We start from the raw sequence: 24,315 nt of genomic DNA, 5'->3' as shown, positions 1-24,315 counted from the left end.
CAAAGTCCCAGAGCGCACCGCAGACAGAACACTGATGGTCTGCCAGATGCCAAGCAGTACTGACTGTGAGCTTTGAGGAAGGTAAGATGAAAAAACATTTCAGAGAAGCTCAGATAGCTTCTGCATCACCTCCTAGAGGAGCCCATGAAAAGTCATCTTCTCTATCCAACACATCCTGTTCTGGGCCAGCATTAGGGAGGAACAGAGAAAGCTGAAACCCTGAAATCGTAGGAGGTCCCTTGTGGTTCCTGGCTCAAGCTGATGCAGATGCATTTCAGCTGAATGCAAGATTATCTTGACAGCTTGAAAGCTATTCTTAAATGTAGCTCGTGCACAACGCACTATGTAGCTAGGGGAGACACTGTAAATCACTGCTTGGTGGACATGGGATACCAAATAAGTGAAGAGGAGTTAAGAGACCATAATATAGGTGTGACTCACTTTGACAAATGTCTTTGAGATGGCAATTCAAGGCCTCATTATTGCAGCCACGTGAATCAGCAGAAAAGGCTGTACTACGACAAAGACCTGGATTAATGGATGATTCAGTGGACTCGGACTTGCTACCACATCTTGCAGCACCTCACAATTCCCACTGGAGTTAAGGGCTGCTGGGCTGATGGACAACAGCCATGATGCCAGAATCAGAGAGGCTGCTAGGGCCAAAGTCAATTCATCCTAGAGTGAGAAGTAACAACTCCACCTCCAAGAAACAAGGCAGAAGAGCTCCAGGCAGAGTGCAGACTATTCCCAACAAAACTGCTAGGCAGCAAAGGGAATCCCAGGGTAAACAAGACTCTAAACCTTCCTTATGGTCTACACTACCCCAAGGTGGCAAACGTACAGCAGCTGAGCGGCAGCCAGCAAGTCCCTGACCCCGTTCCCTGTTTCAGCCTGACCCTTTGTAACAAGTGGCTTTCCCATAGCCCTGTCCCTTGGGCAAAAGCAAAATGCTGCTGGTGATACAGGAGGAACTCTGCTTCTGCTCTTCAGGAACTGAGAGGCAAAGAGAGGAGGAGAAAGCAGGCAAACTCCTACACCTTGCCGCATATCTGATCCTGCCTTCCCTTCAGCAGAAGGGAACTGGACTCGCCCACCTCGCTTTCCTTCCCTTTCCACCTCTGCAGTGCTGGGCATGAGAGGGGAGGGGGCAAGAAAAACCCTGGCAAGAAAGCAGGGCAGATGCAGCATGCTGATGGAAAACTGCCCAGGTTGAGCAATGTGGGGTTGGGGAGCAGCTGGAAACTTGGTATCCTCAGGGAATCACTGCAAACTCTGCAGCGAGACCCTCATCCCCTCGCTCAGGAATCAAGGATGTATCTTGTATGGGGAGCCCAGATGTGTCCAGGCAGCAATTGTCCCCCACCACGGGGTCTATAACCACCCAGAAACCCCAGTGCGATGCTCTCTGGGCTGTGGAGGCAGAAGAGTGCCGGAGTCCGCAAGGCTGCTGTTCGGGCGTGCCCATGCTATGACCTGCAGGATTTGCTTATGGGGTGTGGATACTCTATCAGGTTTATATTTTCTTCACGTCACTAAAAGCAGCCCTGTCATCAGCAGTGCTTGGACTGGAGACAGCTCTGATGGTCCTGGGCCTGTGACAGGAGCCAAGAAGCCAGCAGGAGTCATTTCCCAGCCTTGGTCAGGCCGGCCCTTTCTCAGACAGCTCAGCCAGTCCTTTGGACCCGCCCTGCAAACCAGAAAGGGTCTTTAAATGGTGAGTTTTGAAGGTGCCAGCATCTAACTCAACTGCTTCTCTTAATTTTTGCCTTCTTGCCAGTCCTCTTGTTTTACAGACAGGACATATCACTTTTTCTCATTGCTCAAGGACTCTGGCCAGGACCCACGTACGGGTTTCCGCCATTAATAACAGACATGGAGCCATATCTCAACCAGTGTCCATCTCCCCTGCTCACAGCTCCCTCCCTTTCAGGTGTGTCTCTGCCAGAAAGATTTGGGATCTGTGGCAAACTCCAAGGCTCTCTGAGTGCCTTTGGCCTCCAACCCCAACAGAGTGACTATTTGCTTGCTCAGTGCAAGTTTATCCTGGAAGCCCTCATCGATACTCAGCCACATTCGTCACTTGAGTCTCTGCAGACCCTCTGCCAGTTCAGGTGGGGTTTCTTACTTCTCCCTTTCCCCCCAGCTCTTAGCTCTGCTCAGGCCAGCTCGGAGAGATGCCTGGCTCTAAGCCACACATCAAGAGCTGGTATCAGATCTGGATCACTGAGTCTCTTTTTTTATGGGGATAAGTTTGGCAGCAATTGGTCCACTCAAGCTGATTGCTAAAACCTCTCCTCTCGGCTGGTTTTCACAGCTATTCATTGCACCAGGATACTAAACCAAGCCAGAGGCACCTCCTGGAGAGATTTCACTCCAGGCAATGGTCTTTGACCCCATGTGAGAAGAACAGCCCTCCATGTCCTGTACCAGCAGGAGACAATCTACTGCCAGGTCCTGCCCATCTCCACCTCCTCAGCGTGTTCCCTGCTGGCACTCACGCAAATGGACTTTCTGCCCCAGCATCTTTTCCACAGGTCTTCGGTGAAGACTTCCAAAGTAATCTTTAACACTTCTGGTGAGGTCTCCTCTTCTCCTACAGCTCCTCTCCATTCCTGGGGCCCATCTGGGTATTTTTTGCAAATATCCCCATCATCTATCTCATTTTAGTTCACCAAGAATATCAACTCACAGAGTGTGTTATACAGATACTTAGTCAAGCCCTGGAGTCCTGTAGGTTTGCACTATTAGACAGAAAGATTAGCAATTGACTCAGATATTTCTTGTATACAGTCTTGCTTGTTTACCATCAATTGTGTACAAAATCCTGTTTTTTCGTACATGCTGAGCATCAAATCACAGGGGAAACTCACTGTGCTCACAATCGCCAGCCTTCCCTGAGTCACTGATCTTCCCAAAAAGTCCTCTCTTAGGAACCAACATTTCTCCCTGTGCAACAAATGCCAGAGCAGACAGTTGCCTCTTCATGCCACTGATACTTCAGTGCTGTTAGTTCATGTCATTATGAAAAGTCACAGCAAAAATGACCATTAATCCTAGAAGTCTTTAAAAATACTATCTATTGAAGAAAAGTTTTATAAGAGAAGGGACAGAGCAGCAGGAGACAAGACAGACAATTGTGCACTGTACACATTCATAAGAACACACCACAGGTTCGGGAGATGCATTTCTTCTGGATATGGCAGAGCAAATTAAAATACCACAAGCCTGACCTGGTCAGCTATGCGAGAGCTGCTCTGTTCTGACCCTAAGACAAGGAGATCAAAGAAATTTGCACGTTCACTCTTTTTTCTAAGTGTAAGCTTGGTACTCACAGATCCAGAAAGTTAGGAACAGCTTACAGAGATGTCCTCACTGGAGAAATGTTCCCTTCACATTTCTTGTTTAATGTTCCAATGAGATTCTTTTTTAATTAGTAAAAAAATCAGACAAAAGCCACACTGTGCTGCAGTACTGAAAGTACATCCCAGTAATTCAGAGTAATTCAGAGTAAACTACCTTACAAGACAGAAGTACTAAGTCCCCAACCAGCCATTTGAGTCCTAAGAAGTACTAAGTCCCCAACCAGCAAAGGAAATTCCTGGTTAAGCTACTAAGAGACCCAGCCAATGGTAAGGATACACACAATTAACATACCCAGAAGAGCCCGATGAAACCCTAAAACACTCCTAAAAATTCCCGAGGAGGGTTAGCATCCACAGATATCTTGCAGAGGAATCATTCAAAGGACTAATGGCATCTTTCTGTCCCTTATTCTTTAGGATTCAGATTTTGTTTTCATGTGGCCACGGCACCAGAGTGTTGGTGGGAAGGAACATCTGGATGGACCTGCTCCAGCCTCCCACCTGGAGGGCAGTCCCCTCTCCCTGCAGGGAGGATGAAAATGGGGAGGACCAAGCAGTTGGTGGCCTTGCACAGTCACATGCCTCAGCACTGGCAGCAGCAGACTGCTCACCCCTGTGGGATCCTGGCTGCTGGCAAAAGGGTGGGTGACATCCCCTGGGCCCCAAGGATATCTCAGAGGACAAGAGCCAGTGGCTTTGCACCAGGGGTCCCTGTCCTTCTCAAGCACTCCCAGAAGCCTAAAGAAGGAAAGAATGAGGGCATCTCCTGTTCATGCTGGAGGAGGATGAGCAGCCCCACCTTGAGCACATCTCCTGGGGTCATGGCTGTGTACACCCATGGCTCTCTTCTGAGCAGCTGAAAGGCAGCCACAGGACAATCTGTTAAATGGCTCCACAGTCAAGACTGGGACATCCAGGAGGCCACAGCAGCTGTAGGCGATGGATCTGGGTGTCCCAAAAGACTCTCAGGTCAGCCCAGCCTGAGATGCCCACACCTGCAGTGGCAGATCAGGAGTCAAGGAGCCCAGCAGCAGGGTTGTAGGGGTCTCTTTATGGGCTGCTTTCCCCTCTGAATTTGTCTCCTTGGGGTGGGATGCCCTGTCCACATGCCTCTGCAGACTTGGACAACAGCCACATTTTGGTGAGTGCCGGGGTAGAGCCAGCCAAGACAAAGCCCAGGACTTATGCCCAGAGCAGGCTGGTGGCCCTGTATATGCATGGTGACACCACAGTGTCAGCCTCCTCTTCCCAGGTGCTTTTAATGGTTAGCGAGTGACCCATGGGTCACGTCCCTGACTGCCCCTGGACGATCGGTCCCCGCCTCTGGCAGCCCTTGGTGGAGCAGTGGTTCTGAGGGTTTCCAGATGGCCCTGGGAAGCAAGGGTGGCCATCGCAGCCTCCTGCGAGGGGCCTGCACCTAATTTGAGCTGTCCCCAGGAAGCAAGGGTGGCCTGGGAAGCACGCTTTCTAGCTCTGTGCATTGAGCAACGCGTGCTGGCCCCAGTTAGAAGGGCTGGCCTGCATGTGCATCTTGCTTGTTTTTCATCTCCCAAGGGGTCAGGCAGCCCCTGCAGTGCTGTTAAATGCGGACTGTCTTTCAGGCTTACTCCTTGCCAGCAGTCTCTGTGTGAGGCCAGCACAGTTTGCTTGCACAAGACAACAGAAAGTGATTTTTACACTTGACAACAATGAAGTATTCTTGCGTTTAACAACAAGTATGTGCTCTCTAGACTTGATGCCTTTTGGAAAAGCCCTTAAATCCATCAGTCCCATCCTGCCCTCCCATGGGGTGCAAGTGACAATCTGCCTGTGCTCTGCTTCTGCCTGGGGGGGATGTTCTGGGGCAAGCTGCTGACGTCCCATGGGACGGCAGACACCCCAAACCGCAGAGGAGGAGGAAGGAGGGCAGGAATGCAAGCCAAGAGCTGTGGCTTCAGCTTGTTGACGGGAAGAAAGGCAGGGAGGGCTGAGGGAATGAGACGTGGCCAAGGTGCGTGCTGGTGCTGCAGTGTGGCGAGCCCTGGACTCACGCGAGGAAGACCTTGGGGATTCCCTCCCGGGTCAGGACGCAGTGAAGGGCTTCAGCGCTGTCACAGTGGGGCCACGTGTAGCCTGGCACCCTGCCACCGCTCACACCACGAGCACTGCATGGGAACAGGCAGGCAGCTGTGTGTCACGAGAGGGCAGCTGGGGAGCACCGAAACCCTGCGGCGTGCACGTGGATGGGGCTCCTTGTACTGACCTGGGGCTCCCTTGCTGCAGCTGCCTTAGGAAATGCCCTAAAGCAGCAGTGTGGGCTCAGTCACAACCCGTTCCTGGGGTGCTGTTATCCCAAGCCATGCTGCCGTGATTACGAGTGCAAACTACATCGTGCTGACAAAGAAAGTTTGGAGTGGTTAATTTTCTTTCACCTTCCAGTATGATCACAGAGTTAAGATCCTTTGAATGAGGAGCTGGCCATGTTTGCTGTACTTCAGGCCACTCCGTGGCACTGGAAACATCACTGGAAAGCTGATTTGGCAGGATTTCATCACGAACTGCCAGTCTGGAAATTGCAGGTGCATTTGGCGACGTCTCGTATGGCTACACATGGTTCCCACCTTCCAGGAAGCACACCCTGGAGAATGCTGGCAAGAGAGCCAGGCAACACCAGAAACTCATCCAGAACAAAAGCTGAACCCAATCTAAGAGCCATTCCAAATATTTGTCCAAAAAAAGGGAAAAAAAAAAAAAAAAAAGGAAGAAAAAAGAAAAAAGAAAAAAATTACACATAGGGAGCTTCAAGCTGAACCAAACTGAACGTCATCATTTCTCATCATCCTTTTAAAAGTCCTTCTTTGTTGGTTTTCAACTGAAAAATGCCAGTGATAAATCACTTGCATTCAAATAAAGCCACCTGGTTTTGATTCTGATACTTACATTCACTAAACCAATTATTTTTTTTTTATTATTTTTTTCCAAGAACAGACCTTTTCTGTGCAAAACATCCATTTCAGTGAAACCCTCTTGTTCAGCAGAAAAGCCTGGGAAGCAGAGGAGGTGGCTGAGGACCAAACCTTGCAGCCCAGGGAGAGAGGATCCCATGGCTGGTGCCCTGGCCGCCCCAGGGGTGTATGTGTCACCTGCCTTTTGCAGGACCTCTGTCCTCCTGCTCGCTGCTCTGTTCATCCCAGCCAGTGCTGGGCTGCAGCCACCCGGCACATCCATGCTGTGCCCTCCCAGGGCTGTGAGGAGGGCAGACGTGGGGCTGCTGCGACCCTGGGTGAGGGCTGAGTCCTGGCACCGGGTGCACTGCCAGCACGGGGTCCTGGGGGGTGACAGGTGGCATTCCTCCCTTGGCACACACCAGGCTCACAGTCATCTCCCTCACCCAGGGCTAATGAAACCTGTGGAGCACTTTGCTGCTGTGCCTCCATCCGAGCTGAGCAGGGAGGAAGGCTGGGGGGCTCAGGGGGCTTGCAGCCGGGCTTCCCCACTGCTGGGGAAACCATGCTCACTCCTGTCCTGGAGGATGCCGCACACTCCCATGCCAGGGACACCATCATGTATGAAACATGGTGGCTTTCCTACTGCTTACAAGTGCTGTCATGCCAGCCCCAGCTCTGCCCCATCCCATGGTGGTGCCAGGGCTGGTGCCCTGTTGTTGGGGATGGAGCCCATCCCACAGACAGCCCCCTCCATCCTCACACTGCAGGGACCTGCTCTCCCCAGGCGCTGGCCGAAACCACTAAAGTAAATGCACGTGGCTGGTATTTACAATGTGCACTCGGTCAGAAATGAGCGGCTGTGGGGTGCAGTGCGTATTTCATCTTGGCTCGGCATAATGAGGCGTGAGCTCAGTGTATCTGCCATGACATCACACGGCATGGTAACCCACAGCCCAGGGTATCGAGCAGGGTGAGCACATGGGGTATATATTCCCCTTAGAAACGTCTGGCCTATAAATGCCAGAATCTTCCTGCACGGAACTAAAAACATTTATTCTGGAAGAGTCTAGAGGTTCATGGCTAAAGGCAATAAATACAGATTTAATTTCATAGTTAATACCCTGTCCAGGGTAAAATGCTCATTTTTAATATCGTTGCCTGCGATCTGACATTACCAACAAGATGTTGCAATACAATATCTGAGTCATTGCACAGGAGATAATGGTATTTTCTTGAGTTCAATCTGGAGGAGAGTTGGCCCCATTAATCAGGCTTGAAAAAACGATGCCAGAGAGTCTGCCAGAGAGTCTGTCTGGCCCGCTCTGAGCACAAGTTACGTGACCCAGGGCTGCGGCAAGAGGGGGAGAGCATGAGCAGACCTGGATGTCACGATGGGGGATCTCTCGGCAGCGTGTCTCACGTGCACTGGCCCTTTCTTAGGGTCAGCCAAGAGGCTCCTGAGTTTGGGGTATGGGGGAGCTGAGAGTGACCGTGTCGCTCTGGCTCTGCCTTTGTTTTTACATTGCGCCAGGGGAGCTGCTGTCCCACAGCGTGACCAGGGTGCCTCGGCGCAGCTGGAGTTCGGGATCTGGGGAGTCCTGGAGGCATGGAGGAACTGGCCAACGTGACAGCGTCCCTCAAGTTTGTCCATCACCAGGCCTGAGCGCCCCATCACTGTTGAGCCCAGAGCCAACAGTGGGGTGCAAAAACGCTTGGTAAAGCAACTGAGGAAGGAATGTCCATTATGGACAGGTCAACAAAATCTCCCAGGTAGGGACATGGGGAAGGGAAGCCATGAGGAAGCACCCCATCAAAGAAATACTGCCCTTGAAATTGTGTGCAAGTCTTGTAGATCTCCTCAGGGTAGGAAGCAAAAGAAGAGAAGGATGGGAACCGAGAGAGAAGCCTGCCTGGCCTGTCTTGGGCTCTAGGAGCGATAATGGAGCTTGAAAGGTCTGGAGAAAACCAGGAGCTCTCCCAGGAATAAAGGGCTTTCTTTTCTGCAGGCAAGCAGAAGCAGCTCTAGTTATCCAGCAACGCCAGTGTGGGAGGCAGACCTCTCTGGCAGGGTGCTCTTTAATCTGGCAGGCAAAACCCAGGATCTACGCAGAAATATGCAATGTACTTTTAACACTGAGCACTATTGGCCCATTGGCCCAACTTGGCTGGGGATGCAGCAGATTTGCTTTCAGCAAGAAGGCTTTAATTCAAGACTGGGTACCTCATTGTAAAAGAAATGCTTTTTCTTGACCAGACGTTGCAGACAGAATGCAAGAATCAGCAGATGAAATTCCCTGGCCTGCTACGCAGAGGTCAGAGCAGATGATTCCTTCTGTCAGTAAATGGTTCTGCAGAAACTTAATGTGTGAATGAAAAAGTGACTCATGAGAATAAGGCACGTTAACTCTTGTAATCTTACCTCCAGAAGCAGTGTGCCACGTCTGGGGAGCGCAGAGGCTGTAAGACAGAGCTCAGCCTACCCTGGGGTCTAAGCCAGAGGAGGGGTGAGGGAAAGCACAGTGTTCGTGAAGGTTCTGTAGAACCAAACCATCCTGATCAGGAGGGTGCACAGACAGGGAATGTGCTGAGACCTCCTCACCTAGTCATCTGGAGATCTCCTGTGAGTCAGCAGAGACCCAGCCCCCTGGCTTGAGTGGCCAGTCCACTCTCCTTCTCCCCATGGTTTTCTGCAGGTTTCAGGCAGGGAAGTGCCTGCAGTGGCCAGTCCAGCTGGATCCACGGCCATCTGCTTTCTCCTACCTTCTCCTCATAAAGCAACCTGGTCACACATCGCCCAGCCATGGGGTGCAAGCACTTTGGACTTGCCCTCTTCCCTATGTGCACCATCTGACATGCAAAGCTGTCAGCAGCCCCAGGGAAGGTGCAGAGAGGGGTCTGGTATCTTCTCCCCAGCTGGTCTACACGCCCTTCCCACAGGAATGTGTGAACTCTCCATCACACACGGGGTGGTTCGGCTGCTGGACTAGCACATGCTGCCCAACAGTATTTCCCTGCCTTTTCTGGAAATAAAACAGCCCGTCACCTGCTGCACCATTAATCTGGATTGAGAGTAAATAGTGGGACCCATTTCTAGAACAGAGGAGTCCTGCCATGAGATGGGCAACTCATGAGAGACCTTCCAGCCATAGGCATCCTCCGTGGAATGAGTCACAACTGCTTGCTCAGATGTTTTGTCAATGAAATGCGGTATTTTTTACATCAAATTTGCAATTTCAAAAGGAAATGTACATTTCCTACCAAAAAAAAAAAAAAAAGGAAATTGGGTTTCCAGTGAAATCTGAACAACCCCAAAGTAATTACAGAGTTTCTCATTTTAGCTGCCAAACTAAAAATGTTGGGGAAATTCGGAGAACCAAAAAAGTTTCGAAGTAAATGTCTCAATCTTCGGTTGCCAAAAGAGGAATGATGCCATCTCCATGGTTCTGGATTTTAGACAAGCCTAATTTTATTCAAATTAATATATATTCTGACAAGAAACATTTCATGAAAACAACTTTTCTCGGGAACAATTTCCATTTCCCAGTTCTGTGACCCTAAAATGCATGCCAAATGTCTCTAAGAGTCAATGTTTTATTTTATTTAACTGAAAAGCAAAATGACAATAAAGTGAATATTTAAAGTGAAGCTCTGTTCTGAAAATATATCTACTTAATGCTAAAAAGGTTCAGTTTCACAGAGCTGAAAACAATTATGAACCGAATCAATTGGGAGAAGGAATTTAATCAGAAAAATATGAATGCTAAGTGGGAATTGTTGAAAAACATTTTGCGCATTGCCCCAAAACCACAATCCCACAATTGAGAAAGAAGGCAACATTGGTTAAAAAGAAAGGCGACTCTGGCTTGGGAGGGAAGTGAAGACAACTGTGAAAAACAAGAAAACCATATATAACTTAAGAAAGTGGAAACTGATAATAATGAATGAGAAGTGAGAAGCTCTAGAAAACTGATAAGGGAAGCCAAGAGCTGAGGACAATGTATGGGTTGCAAACCTGAAGCTAATGAGAAGCAATTTCTCTTGATATAAAAGGAATAAATACAGCTCTTCTGAAGTTGTTGCTAGTATTAGTCTGTCTCTGGATGGATGCGCTAGAGCAATCAACAGCAATAGAAGAAAGCTCATGTTTGCCAATGTTTATAGAAGTATTTGGCTGGACCAGATACTGGTAGGGCTGTCAGCCTGGCATCAGCTCTGGGCAGTCACCTCCAAAGGCTGCTACGGCATGCAACAGACAGAGATTTAAGTAAAAGAAATACGATTAATGCTAATTCACATAGACTTACAGAAAATAGAACACGTCAAACTAAGATTCATCTTTTTCCTGAAATTACAAGTTTGATTGATAAAAATAATATTGGTGGTGTAACATACTTAGACTTCTGCAAGGCAATTGACTTGGTACTGTATGACATTTTGATTAAGAAACTAGAACAATACACAATCAACATGGCACATATTAAATAGATTAAAAGCTGGCTGGGTGACGTGTCTCAGATGTAATTGTAAATGGGAACTCCTCACCCAGCAGGGGTGGATTTAGTGGAGTTCCCCAGGGGTCGGTTCTTGGCCCTATGCTATTCAACGTTTTTATCAATGATCTGAAAAAATATTAAATCATCTGTGGTAAAGTTTGCTGATGACACTCAGACTGTGAGACCGGCAAATAGAGAAGAAGCCAGATCACTGCTGCAGAGTGGCCCGGGTTGCTGGTTAAACTGGGCACAAGCAGATAGTTAATATAGCCAAATATAGTCATACATCTAGGGAACAAGAACACAGATTATCAGCCACGTATACAAGGCAGGGTGCTCTGTCCTGGGAAGTGGTGATTATGAGACCCGGGGGAGTCTGGTAGAGCTTGAGTTGGCTGTACCCTCTTTGCGTGTGAAGATGGCCAAAAAGCCACCGCATCCCCTGGACAACAGCCTCCAGGGGCAGTAGAGAAATTATATCACCCTGCATTTGGGTGCCTGTGTCCACTCAGCACCTGCTTCTGGTTCTTATCATTCACTGGGATGTTGAGAGATTGGGGGAAAAGCTGTGAAGATGGTTAAAGAGAACCAACCTTGCAGTGAGAGACCTCCAGAGATCAATCTACTCTGCTTGCCAAAAAACAGGTGCTGAAGTATCTAGATCACGCGTATTTCCCCACAGAAGACTCTCCAGCCTCGCAGATAGAGCTTTATTATGATCCAATGTCCAGAAGCTGAAGCCAGGCAAACTGAAACTAGTAATATGGCATAATGCTTACTGGCATACCAGCAAGGGTAATTAACCACTGGAACAATTTAGTCAGGCAGTGTGGGAATCTCCATCATTAGCAAATGTTACGTCATGCTTGGTTGCTTGCTCTGATTCAAGCAGGAATAAATCTGGGCTTGGATTGTACCTGGTAGCCAGACTAGATAATCACAAAGGTATCTGAAGGCCTCTTAGTCCAAACAAGAATGGAAAGGAACTCTGAAAACAAAACCCTTTCAGTCATGCCTCACTGAGAGTAAAAGCTTCAACAGGGGCATTTTTCCTAGTGATAAGTTTTCTACAAAAAAAGCTATGTCCATTCCTTAGACCTGCAGAGATCTTATACAGCAAAAGCAGAAGCGACCTCTCCTCTCAAGATCTGCCCTTTAGGACCTCTTTGCCCCTGCAGCCTGCGAGCCATGGGTGTTTTGAACTCAGTGAGACACACGGTCCCATGGTGGGACTGTGTCACTCACTGGACTCAGGGTCGCTGAACAGGCCTCCAACATGAAGGGTCAATTATGGTCAATTTTTAAAGGGACAAACAGTCTGTAAGGTGACATGCCGTGAATTTGGGAAGGGATGGGCAGCTGGCCAGGTGCACCTTGCACTGAGCATTGGGCAGTCCCGGTGACTTCCTTCCCTTTCTGGTATGTCACACCAGGGCATCTGTGGCCTCCACCTTACCTTGCCCCTTACAGTTCTAATCCTTCTGTTTTTTCTTTCACGACTCCCCTTTTCCATCCTCCTCCAAATTAACTTTTTATGAATTATCTTCTCCAAAAATAAGGCTTTTATTCTTGACAAGATTTCTTTTCAAATTCTTAGGCTTTTTTTAAACCCAAATTAACTGAAAACTGGGCTTCCTAAACAAAGGTTAGCTCGGTCTACTCCTACTTGAGCTCTAACTTCCCCTAATCCTAGATCTCAAGCAGTCTGCCTCTTTAGATGTCCAAGCAGGAACACACCTGACTCATGGTGGCCCAAACCTAGCTATTAACTTGCCGTCTGACGTCCTCTCCCATCCGCTTCCTCCCTCCCTTCCTTTAGCACTGCCACCTTCCCAGATGCTCAGATGTCATCTTTGGTTCTTCAGCTGTACCCAAGCTAGCTGCTCCTACCTGCATCATCTACTGAAGACTGACCAGGCTGTGAAGGCTTTTCTTGGACCCCAAGCATAGAAAGAGCTGCCATCATCCTTATTTCATGACATGTCAGGAATCGTTCAGCAAAACAGTTTTCCAGAAACTCTGACCTCTCAAAACTGACAAAGATGGGAGTCATCCTCTTCTGGAGTCAGACTGCTTTGTCACCCTCCACAGCTTTTATAGTCAGTGGTGTTTAGGAAGCCATTCATCTTGCACTAAGTAGATGTCTAAAACAGGGCAGATGATCCACTACCTAGAAATGCCAACTTCTGTGCAGTGAAACAGTGGCTGGGGACTCCTGGGTTCCCTGCACGGCTCTGCCTGAAGTCTTTTCAGTGCCTTGGAGCCAGGAGGACTGTGGCTGTGCCCAGCAACTGGAAATCTCTGCATCCTGCTCCCAGTGAAGGCAACTCCAGGAGGTGTGTAAGGACTGCAGAGCCAGAGCCTACACCTTATGCAGACCAGAGCATGGAGGTGGTCACAGAAGAAGTACAACCATGGCTACAAATAGCCAGGGCTTCTTGCTCCATTTCATCAGGGCTTTGTGAACCCTCATGAGCTGCTGGAAGAAGGTGGCTTACAGAAAAGCCAGCCCGTGGAGGGGCCATTATCCACATCACTGCAACAAGGCAGAGGATGAGGGGAGGAGAACCAGCTCCTGGAGCCCTGCACACAGCTCTTTGGCCCTTGTCTGGCTTGCAGGAGTCCCCTCTTCCCACTGCCTGCCTGCCTGCCTGCAGCCACAGGGAAGAGGCAGGAAGGAGACGGGCAGGACGCTTCTTGCCATAACAGGGCAGAGGCCAGTCTAACCTGCAGCTACCACTGCCGTCATTCCCAAGTGGAAAGAGTGGCTTCAGTTTGCTCCGGCTGCCTATGTGCCAACATCAAACATGTTTTACAACTGACCTGCAAAGAATGTGTGTCACTGAAGAGGATATGTAGCCCTGGAGAACATAAAACACAGCTGCGTTGTTTAACAGTATCTATCTCATCCACCAGATCGGAATAACAGGCGAAGATGATCTCAGGGAGATAACTCTACCGAGTGTGTTAGCAGGAACGACTCCGCTACCTTCGCCAGTGGAAGATTCTTATAAATTCACTCCTCCTGCCATCCTTTTGCAAAGGGTCAGAAGATGTACTGACAATAGCAGCATGCAAATATTTCAGAACTTGGCCACACGCTGAGCAAACACTCTGGATAACTTCACGAGTAGATTAAAATGCCAGATCAGCGAGCAGTGGTGCACTTTAAATATGCTCACTAATTTATTAAGTTTATTCTTAGCAAGCTTGCAGACTTCAGAAAGTTAAATTTCTCAGTGACAAATGGCTGGGGAGTTGGGCAGCCAGAGTGTGCGTGCTGCAGTCAGATGGCCCCGGAGAAGGCAATGCAGGGGAGCAGATACCACCAAATACACTGTACGGGTGAAAATCCTCAACGAAAAGCCGGCACGGGCTTGTTGTCAAGACTGCTGTACAGCTACAGAGTACAAAACCAGGGCTCTTGGCACATCCTACTCTTCTCCAAAGAGCTGCTGCCTCCCACTCCAGGCTTAGACATCCCTTATCACTTTCTCTAGGCCTGGCTGTGTGCTATGGGTTAACCGCTGTGAGCACCAGTCCTCAGCACACTCTTTATGTCCCGGCTTTAGTAAGCCCCTTGTGCTCTAGTAACAGCAGCGCTCCTCTCACAGCAGCAGGTCACCTCCTGCACGCAGGGCTGCGCCAATTGCACCTCCCCTCCAAGGAAACCATCGGCCATGGTCACAAATGACAACCCTGTTCTTTTTCCCAGGTGCCCTGATCGTGCTGTGCCCAGGACCTCTCCACCTTTCAAGCCTGTCTGCTCCCTGTGCTCAGCCCACATGAGCCAGAGGCTTGGACTCAGGAGCCTACCAGTGACTCATCCGAGCCAAGACTGGTGGAAGGTGTCTCAGATGGGACACAGAAGTTACTAGATACATCTTCAGGCAGCAGTCATGGGCCACCTCTGCCCATCAGTCTCTGCTATTCTTCACAGCTCTTCAGACCCGGAGAGGGATCTGGAGTAGCAGTTTCCTCAGGAGGAAACCAAGGCTGGCACTGCTGCTTGAGATATATTTTTTTGGTATCCTTCTTGTTCAAATTGAACTAAGGAGTGTGTTTAGGAACGCTTCTGAAAGGCCATGTGTCCACCTTTCACTATCCCACATCCCTGAAGGTGAAGCATGATGGCAGGACAGACCTCTGGGACAATGTGGAGAGTCCCGTGCACCAACACTGTCCAACCTCTTGGACCCTGGCAGGACCTTGGTGGCCCCACAGCACTGGGTGCCTTGTGGACAGAAGACAGACCCTGTCAGGAGGGCCCCGAAACTGCTGCACTGATGGAGGTAAAGGAGTTATGCACCTTCTTCATGTCTGGTTTGATTGCACTGCTAAAGAGAGGAGGAGGAGACCGTTTTCCTGCAGGAAAGCACCGCGGTGGGATGGGGATGCACGCAGCCCTGGGACCCCGGCTGCTCTGCAGGACTTGACGATGGAGCCTGGCGGACACAGGCCTGGAGCCACTTTACAGAAAAGCTGCAGGGAAACAGGGAGAACGCAGAGCAGTGGCACAGGGATGTGTAAGCAATGGCACAAGGGATTTGCCAAGCTCATATACCACCTGAAGGACCATTCCTGTCATTTGAACTCCACTCAGCAGTGAGGCTGGAGGGAGCAGCAGACCTGGCTGTGTTCACAGCAGCTCAGCACTCCGCAAGCTATTTGCAACCCCTCCTGCCCTTTGCTGGGCCAGCCACAGAAACACCAGGAGAGGGGAAGCCCGTGTGGCACAGGGACACGCGCACTCATGCAGCAGAGAGAGGCAATCTCTGGGGAGGGAGCCGTTTGTCAGCCTTGAGCCCAGGGACTCTGTACGGCATGCCGGGACGGCTCCTTGGGGTGGTGATGACAGCCGCTGGTGGAGATGCCTACGTGCTGTTTGTTGAGCAGAAATAAGACCCTGCAAATTTTCCAGGGACAGAACGCAGCAGGGTCCTTTGAGCTGGAGCTCACAGCTATGTGAGGCTGTTTCACAGCATTTGCCACATCTCTGGGGAGTTGTTATTCATCGTCCCACTTCAGAAAAGAGTCGAGACTCTTCTTCTAACACTGGGAGGGAAAAGACTTTCCCAGGAACATTTCCTGAGCTGAGAGCAAATCCCACATGGCATAGCAACCCTCCGTCAACTCCAAATGCATGTTATTGTTACTCGCACTGCAAAACGAGCTGTTGGACCCAAGGCAATACGTGCTGCTGCTGGTAGTTAAACAAACTCCATATGCCCCGTCCAGCAGCTGGCTGGCCGATGTCAAAGCCCTGCGAAATGACCTGCTCTGACAGGCTGCCTCCTAGTGATCTGCTTTGATTTATTGCATTAGCCTGCAGTGCAGATAGGGAACATCACGCACAGACATGTGCTGGATCTGGATCCGCACCCAACTGGGTCCATGTGCTCTCTTCAGCTCTTTCACCCCCAGGTCCCTCTGCCTTTCAGCAAGTCCTTGTAGGAACGTCTTGAAACCGGCTCCTACGGTGAGATGCTCAGCCCAATTTCCTGATCATTTCCCTACCTCAGCAGCAATTTAGCTTCTAGAAATGCAGGGAAGTTGGAAAACTCAGTTTGGGAGTAACACACTGTAATGCGCTTTGGGAACAGCATCACCCTGTTGTTCACAAACTTGTCCTAAGAGCAGAGAAACTCCTCTAATAAGAGTATGCCAGACTGTCATCCTCATTAGGCCATAGCCACTTTGTTTTCTTCCCCTTCGCTGGCTACAGCAGCATATGGGGATGGATTGGCCTTGGGAGGCCTGACAAATGACATAAAGGGTATAACCAGTTCTGCAGTTAATGGGATTGGCGGACTACAAGGAGAGAAGAAAGCCCTGGTGACTGGTCCAGGGACACACAGAAGCTAGGTGTGAGCTGCTGCACTTGGGTGACAGATCTGAGGGCTCAGGGACAGCTTTGCTGCAGGACAGCCCGCTGGGCAGCGTGGCTGGCATTGCAGGCACACCACTGGGGAAGGTGGGGGAACAAAACCAGAGTGAGCTGGAGTGAAACGCTGCAGATTTCTGCAGGTCCTGCCTTACCCCAGCCTCCCCCAGGGCAGAGCCGCACCAGCTCTCCTCCAGGCCACCCTCAGCACCCACTGCATGCAGGGCTGGGAAAAGGCTGGGCAATGGCATGGAGGAGACAGGGGATCCTGCGCCCACACCGATGCCAACAGAGAGAGCAGCAATGGCTTTGCACAAGCTCTAACAGAACAAGTGGGATGTTACAAAGGGAACATTGCAGGGTGCCAGAAGCTTGACTTATGCAGGGGTATGGTGAGCTCACAGGTGTGTCCCAGATATTTACTGGGAATGGAGAATATCAGGCAGACTGGACACCATTCATGCTCCTAACATGCAGAAAGACACGGGCAGGCTTCCCCATTAGAGGTCAGAGCCTGCCTATGGGCTGGATGATGCTCACTGAGGTACCCAGTGCCAACTGAGGTCCCTTCTCCCTCCTGAGCAGAGCCCTCGGGGACAGATGATGAGGAACCCCCCTGGGCACATGCTCAGCACTGGCAACACTGGTAAGAGTCTGAACGGGGTCAGTGCAGAGCCATCACAGGTCCCACATCTGCCTTGTGGCACCCAAAGAGCAGCTCTTGGCACCCCAAGGTCTCCTGCTGCCTGCACTGTGCAATGTTGGGACAGATCCAGAGAAGAGCAGGAGCTGGTGGGGGTTGGAGTGCACCAGGCTGGGCTAGTCCCTGGCCAGCATGAGGGGTGGGTGGGAAAGCCTACTCATTTTAGCCTGGATTTTATTTTAATTCACTTAACTCCTTCCCAGCTCTGCAAAGGCATCTATTGGCCCTTCATCACACATCTGCAGGTCCACCGGCATGCCCCACCAGTTGACACTGGGAATCCCATTGCACAGTGTGCTGGTAGATGGGCAAACATCCTAGCAAAAACAAGCCACCTGGGAGGTTGCCCACTGTCCGTTAGGCAGAGCTCTGTCTGTAAGGGAGAAACTTTCCCCACAGCATGCAGCACACTCCAGGTGCAGAGTCCCACTGCCGTCCCTGCAGGGAAGGCAGCACACCCCACACCTCCATGCTCAGAGAGTGGGCACAGCCCCATTCCTGAGGGTGCTCCTGGCTGTCACACCCTCACAATGAGGTCCAGAACCAGGAGGTCCCCGGGGACGGCTGATAAGCCCTCTGCATCTGTTCCAACAGTGCCTGGGCAAGCGGGGTGTATTTTTGGCTTGAGACATAAATCAACATGAGTCAGAAAAGGCAGACATATGGCCCCTGCCGTGGTGCCTTCTCCAGGACAATGCCAACAGCACCAAGCTGGTAGCTGCTGTGTGCCTGGGACACATGGCACAATGGACACAGGCAGGTCCCAGGTGCAGTGGCCAAAGGATCGTGAAGGCCACTACACTGGATGTTCTGGCTTCAGCATCACATGCCAAGCACCAAGGTGTGGAAGGGGACAAACCTGAGAGCGGGATTCCCAATGTGCTCCGTGAACCCAAGGAGAAGAGTCTGCTGACCAGGAAGCCACGTGCACCATGCACACAGCACAGCCTGGGAGATCCAGACAGCATGGTCCCACCTGAGGTTCTCAGAAATTTCCTCATAGCTTAAACTAAATCATTAGCAGCACCAGCCGGCAGGACAGGAGATAACCACAGCAGGTCATGCATAAACCCTTAGTGATAAGATCCCATCTTGGGGCCATGACACCAACATGTAGCTAGAAGGACCCAAAGGAGTATGCTCTGATGGTTGGATGATCCACTCCCATGCATGATGCCCCATGTCCACAGCTACCCCTGCAAGCCAGAAGCCCCCATCTCCTGGCAGCTGGTTGTAGGTGCAGAGCGGATAGGGTCTGTACTGACAGATTGTTCCCCCACCCATGCTTGGACATGGCCACAACCTCTCCCCTTGCCTCCCCTGACTGCATCCCTTGCACTGTTGTCTCTGAGACTGAAAGCCAGCTTGGGGTTGGCTCAGAAGGAAGGACAAGTACGGAGGGTCCCTCTCCCTGCCTGTCCCATGAAACTATCACTCGTGGTTGAAGAATATCCCTGCTTCAAGGCAAGCAGCAGATGAAACAACTCGCCTGGGAAGCGAGGGGTATAGGTTGAAACCCACTACCACCTACGGTCAAGTGAATGAAAGATGGGCCATCCCAGAGATGGCAACAGCCCTGCCTCCAGACGGCAAGGCTAGCAGCAGGCACCTGGAGCCACAATGACCTGGGAGGAGTGTTTAGGATCACACTCTTGAGCATCAGTGCCTATACCACCTTTGGAGCTCACGTGCAATTTGGGCAATCTCAAAACAGAGGTGCTTCTACAGGAGACACAGAGTATGGTTGAAGGCTCAGGCTCTGCAGACTTAGCAGGGAAATCTGCCATCGTTGGATCACCTCAGCCAAAAGAATTATGAACTTGTCTCCTGTCCCCTTCCAGACAGGTCCTGCCTGTAACTCACCACAACAGCGCTGTTGCAAGTCTCATGAACAGCAAGGAGCTGGACACCATGATCTGGTGTGCTCTTTTTCCTGTTTCGCAGCTATCAGCTCACTGCTCCTCTCCAGACTTCCTACATGAGGGCTCGAGGTTGGACACAGTCTCTGTATCTGATGCCTGAATCCAAGGCACCCACTGGCTCCCAGTCCCAAGGGTGGGCACGTGTCCTTGAGCAGAGCCTGGGAAGGAGGCTGGCAGGAGAGGTGGGCTTTGGGGGAGTTTCTAAAAGACAATATCTTGTCTATGCAGTGTCTACCCTCTGGGAGCTAGGCAAGTGTAGGGAAACACAAGGGCTGACTGCTTTTGTGGGGCACGCAGCTGGGGCTGGAGGAGGCCAGATGGCATCCTGGAGGAGCTGGGGAAGAGGCAGGCAGAAGAGCTGATTGCTCGGCACTGGTGCCTCTTACTTCTGCTCCATTGGGTGCAAGAGTCTGTGCTCTATCTCTGAACCATCCTCCAGCAGAGCTGTGCTGATGAGCCCACAGGTGAGGGAGGAAAACCTTGAGCTGGCACCATGAGTGATGTCCCCAGCCGTGCACGGTGGGACATCATTGAGCTTCCCCAGGAGCAGGGACCATCTGCAAATTATCTGCACCCAACAGCCAGCCTGTGCTGGAGGACACGCACAGCCAGCCTGCCGGGAGCTCAAAGGCAGGTGGGGAGGTGACTTATAACCCTGTCACAAATGTGTCACATCTGGCAGAGCAACATCCCGGCAGGTCCCTGCCCTTCAGCTCAGGGACCTCCGTCCTATGTTTGCACCCCTGGTCCAAGGTACCCCTAACTCATGGGGTGCATGCATACTCCAAACCCAAGAGCAGGGGCCGGATCTCTTCACCATCTAATACCCAGTACATTAACTTCGCTCCTCTCCAATAACAAGCGAGAAGACCAAGAAATAAAGCAGGTACATTCCAGGAATACTGCAGTGGCAAACACTGCATGAATCACATCAGGCAGCATCTTCTTCCCAAAAGATGCGTTTCTCCACCCAGGGTGGGCAGCCCACCTTTGGAGCTCAGCCTTTCGAGCAGGAGACAAGTCCTCCACACCAGGGGTGGAGAAGGAGCAGGGTAACTGCCAGACCCACAGAGTGTCCCCTGGCCTTCATCCATCCTCCATCAGTAACTTCAGCTGCTCACCGGCATCAAATGGTCTTGGCATAGGGGACTGCTCCTGCCACAACCCACAAACCTTCTCTGTTCTTCTGAAATGTCCCTACCTGAATGCTAAAGAGATTTAATGTGGCCACATGCAAAGCGGAGGGACCCTGGAGAAAAGCAGCAAAGTGACAAGGTTGCAGGAAGGGGCACAGTGAAAACGGATTGAGTAGGAGCTCTGGATGTAGCACTGTGGCTTGGAAAGCAAATATAGCACAGAGAAAGACATCCAGAATTAGGGAGATCGTTGCTGGTCGTTGTGCCTACACGACAGGAGAGATGCTGGAAAATGGGAATGGGTTCAGAGAAGAGCTACAAGAATGAGTTTCAGCCTGGAAAACTGCAGTACCATGGAAGGTAGAAGCAGCACAACGTCTTGTCCTGATGCTGGGCAAAGCTAAAACAAGACTTGGTCCCACTCAGCAAGCACCTGGTGGGCAGCTCTGCAGCCCAAATCAAGATGAGCTCCAGCTGAGCCTGGGTACTTGTAAATGACAAAGCAAAGTGCCTGTTGCAAACGGTGTGGTTGCTTACTCATCCCAAATAGCTTTGACGTGGAAAGAGGGGCTTTCTCAGCTGAGGTCACCCAGATCTGCTCTGCCCATGGCTGCAAGGCAAGGGACTGTCGGAGGGAGTGTTACCCAAGGAACAGTCTGGCCTCCGCAGGCATAAAGGATGGGACCGGTCTCCTGCCTCCTGACCCTTCCTGGGTGCAGTAACCATTCGTGCAGTGCTGCAGCCAAAGAGAGGGCACCCGGGAGCGAGGTGGCAGCAGTGGGGAGGCAGCGATTTTACTTGGAGACGGGGGTGAGCACAGGAGGGCCCATCTCCTTCCTCTCTGCGGGGACCGTGCCAGCCCAGTGAGGTCTCTGCTGGTTTCCTCTTGGCTGTCAGGCTGCGAGCGTGTTGCAGCAGCTGTGCCAGGCTTTTAACACGAGCACAGCGCTTGCACAGCGGGACCAGGCCGGCTTGGCTGGCTTCCAGCCCCAGCTGCCATAAAACGGGAAATAAGGGAATTGGAGCGAGACCACAGCGACCACCAACCAGCTGCCACTGGCAGCAATGGGGCAATCTCCCCCTGCCAGGCACGAGCAGGCAGCAGCGCATCACTCTGTGCCCGCCAAGCCCGAACGCGCTGGCAGCCCATGGTGCAGCTGGAGCATGCACGGAGGAGGACGAAGGTGGGGAGGAGGCCACGTGCCTTGCCCTCCTCAGATGCTCCCGGGGAGCAGGGCAGCCAGGAGCCCTGGGATGCTGCGCGCAGCAGACAGCGCAGCCCCGCTTGCAGAACAGTATGGAGTTTTCTGCTAGTTACATGTTTTATGAAAAGTTGTTGGCAAAAATGTGCATTTTCTTTGGCTGCGTTTTGCACGGATCTGGCAAAAATGTAGCATTAGTGTCTCCCCTTGAGAGAACTTTACTGAGTGGAACAAAGTCAGATATTTTTAGCTACCCATTGTTAGCTGAAGAACAAAGCCATAACTAAGATATTTTGTCTCTTACACTGAAACAGGACTATCAGACAAATCCATGTACAGTCATATGTGGCTGCCCATTCAGATGGAGCATGAGAGGGAAACTATTTTTAGCTTGTACGCTCCACACAACAACCACATTTCCCGTCCCCTGCACGCTGGACCACCAAAACACATGGACAGCACCAGAAAGAGCAGCATCAGAGAGGGGGACGTGGGGTCGCTGACTTCTGCTGTCCCTCAGGCCATCTGACAAATGAACATTTACAGGAGAGATCACATCATGAAACCCTAAAAAAACTCTTTAATTTTTCTGCCTTTTTGGTTTTTTGTTTCCCCACTCAGAGCTGAAATGATGCGTGTTTCACCAATAGGCAACAGGGAAAAGTCAGCCAGGATCCAGATGGATCTCAGCAAAGCAGCAATTGTAATACACAGTGAGAAAACCTGAACCCTCATCCCTTTTCCAGAACACGTGTATGTGCCCTGAGGGCCGCTCCGATGAGGAGAGAGGTCACCCATGGGCAGCACTGGGTCACTCAGCCTGCGAGGAAAGGGAACCGGCACAGCCCCATCCCGGCAGCGCTGCCGCCTGTCCCACTCCCGCACAGTCGAACTGCGCTGGAAATGTAACGGTTCCGCAGCTGCCAAGGCGGTGCTTTCGAAAGCATTAACCCTGCAACACCAGAAAGCCCTGCACGAGGCTGACAAAACCTCCCCCAAGCACTTTAGTGCTCAACAAGTGACATCAGTAGTTTATGACTGGCAGCATTTTGCAACGCATTCATTTAAAAGAAACAAAGCAGTCCATAAATGCCCTGGATTTCTAAGCATGAGTGATGCCAGGAGCTTTTTCTAAACAGTTTTTGTGGGTTGCATTGGTGACTCATGGAGAAGTTGCATTAAACAGCTGAGTGTTTGGTGCAACCAGAATGACCCTCCACAGTTAACAGAGCCATAGAAGTCCTCCTCTCAAAGCGGGAGTGAGAGGAACAAAAGCAGGGTGCCATCGCACAGCCTGACCCGCTGGGAGGGATACCCTGTGCGCTGGCTGGGGCGGAGGGATTGGAGTAACCACCAGAGCAGCCTCCAAAAGGCTCCAGCAAAGCAAGAGCCTTCGGGAACCTCGCGGCCCTTCACCACCATCCTCCCTCTGCAAAGCCAGCCGCTGCACCCTCTCCACATTTCCCTGCCGGCCTCTCCAGGAAGGCCAGCTCCTGATTTGCTAAATGCACCGTGTGCCTGTTCCCGAACAAGTGCCACGCTCCGTGTAGGTCTGCACATAGTCCGAGACCTGCCAGGTGCAAGCGGCCACCAAGGCCCCACCAATAGCCCAGAAGAAGCAGGAGGCAGCGGCAATGCCTGACTGTGCTCTGTCTACCTAGAGATGCCGCAGCACGTAGGTGCCGTGTGTCAACATAACCAAACACGCATGTGAGAAAGCAGCTAGAAGAACAGAAAGACATTAAGTAGGAAACGTAAATTACCTGCAAACTTTTCAGCTGAGCTAGAGTGTCCTGGAGGAGATGCTGCTTTTGTGACTCCTCGCTTTCTCCGCGGATTAGGGCTGCTTTTATCAGGGAGCAGTGATTGTTTTTATAAACTTGAAGCACAGTAAGAACTGGTTTAAAATAGAGTGAAAGGAGCTGGTGCGGGTGGAATTAGACAGACTCTGAGAGCTGCTTTTCCAAAAATAAATTAACTTCTTGCAGCCCGCGGTGCAGGGGAGGGGAGGCCGGGGGCTGGCCGGGCCGGCGTGCGGGGCGGTGCGGGCTGCGGCCGGGGGCTGGCGGGGGAAGCTCCCACCTTGCCCGGCTCCGGCCGCAGGTGAGGGGGGGGCAGAGCATCCCCGCGGGCGGGCGGCGAGCGGGGCCGGGGCGCGGCCGGTCCCCGCCTTCTGCCCCGCCGGGCTGCGGCCGGGGGCAGCGGCGGCCCCAGCGCGGAGCCCGGGGGCTGCCCGGGGCCGAGCCGCCCCCCCCGCCCGGGCCGGGGCTCGCTGGGCGGCCCCAGCCGCAGACCGGGACCGCGGGCTCCGCTCCGGCCCCCGCAAGAGTTAAGGGAGAGGAGGAGCCTCCCCTGCCCGGGCTCGGGTGTCGCGGCGGCAGCCGTCCCCGCCGTGCGCCTCCGCGCTGCCTTCTGCCGCCCCTCCACCTGCCCTCTCCTCCGGGACCCCGCAGCCCAGCCGCTCTCCTGCCCTGCCTTTAGGCAGGGAAGCTCCGGGGGTCACCGGGCAGCCTTGCCCAGAGAGCGCGGGCCGCCCCGGGGCTGCAGGGCGGCCCCTCCGCCCCGCGGCTGCGGCACCCCGCGCCCCCGGCCCCGCTGCGGGCCGTGCCGCAGCCGGGGGCGCGGAGCTGACCGCCGCCCCCGTGCTCTGCCGGGCTTCTGCCGCCTCCTGCACGAATCCCAG

General features: G+C 51.9%; 1 protein-coding gene across 4 annotated transcripts in view; it reads right to left on the bottom strand.

The window, feature by feature from the left end:
* MYOCD (myocardin) overlaps positions 1-23,505 on the bottom strand; it is a 268,262-nt gene extending 244,757 nt beyond the window's left edge. For all 4 annotated transcript variants that reach the window (XM_087751048.1, XM_087751034.1, XM_087751039.1 and 1 more), the window contains exon 1: positions 23,396-23,505. The gene's annotated coding sequence lies outside the window, so the exon portion shown is untranslated. The remainder of the gene's footprint in view (positions 1-23,395) is intronic.
* Between the last annotated feature and the right edge of the window lie 810 nt (positions 23,506-24,315).

Source organism: Nipponia nippon, unplaced genomic scaffold (assembly GCF_047370975.1).
Source record: "Nipponia nippon isolate SJK-2023a ecotype South Korea unplaced genomic scaffold, ASM4737097v1 scaffold_14, whole genome shotgun sequence".
Lineage (NCBI taxonomy): Eukaryota > Metazoa > Chordata > Aves > Pelecaniformes > Threskiornithidae > Nipponia > Nipponia nippon.
The sequence above is the reverse complement of the archived record's forward strand: the minus strand, read 5'-3'. Positions and strand labels throughout refer to the sequence as shown.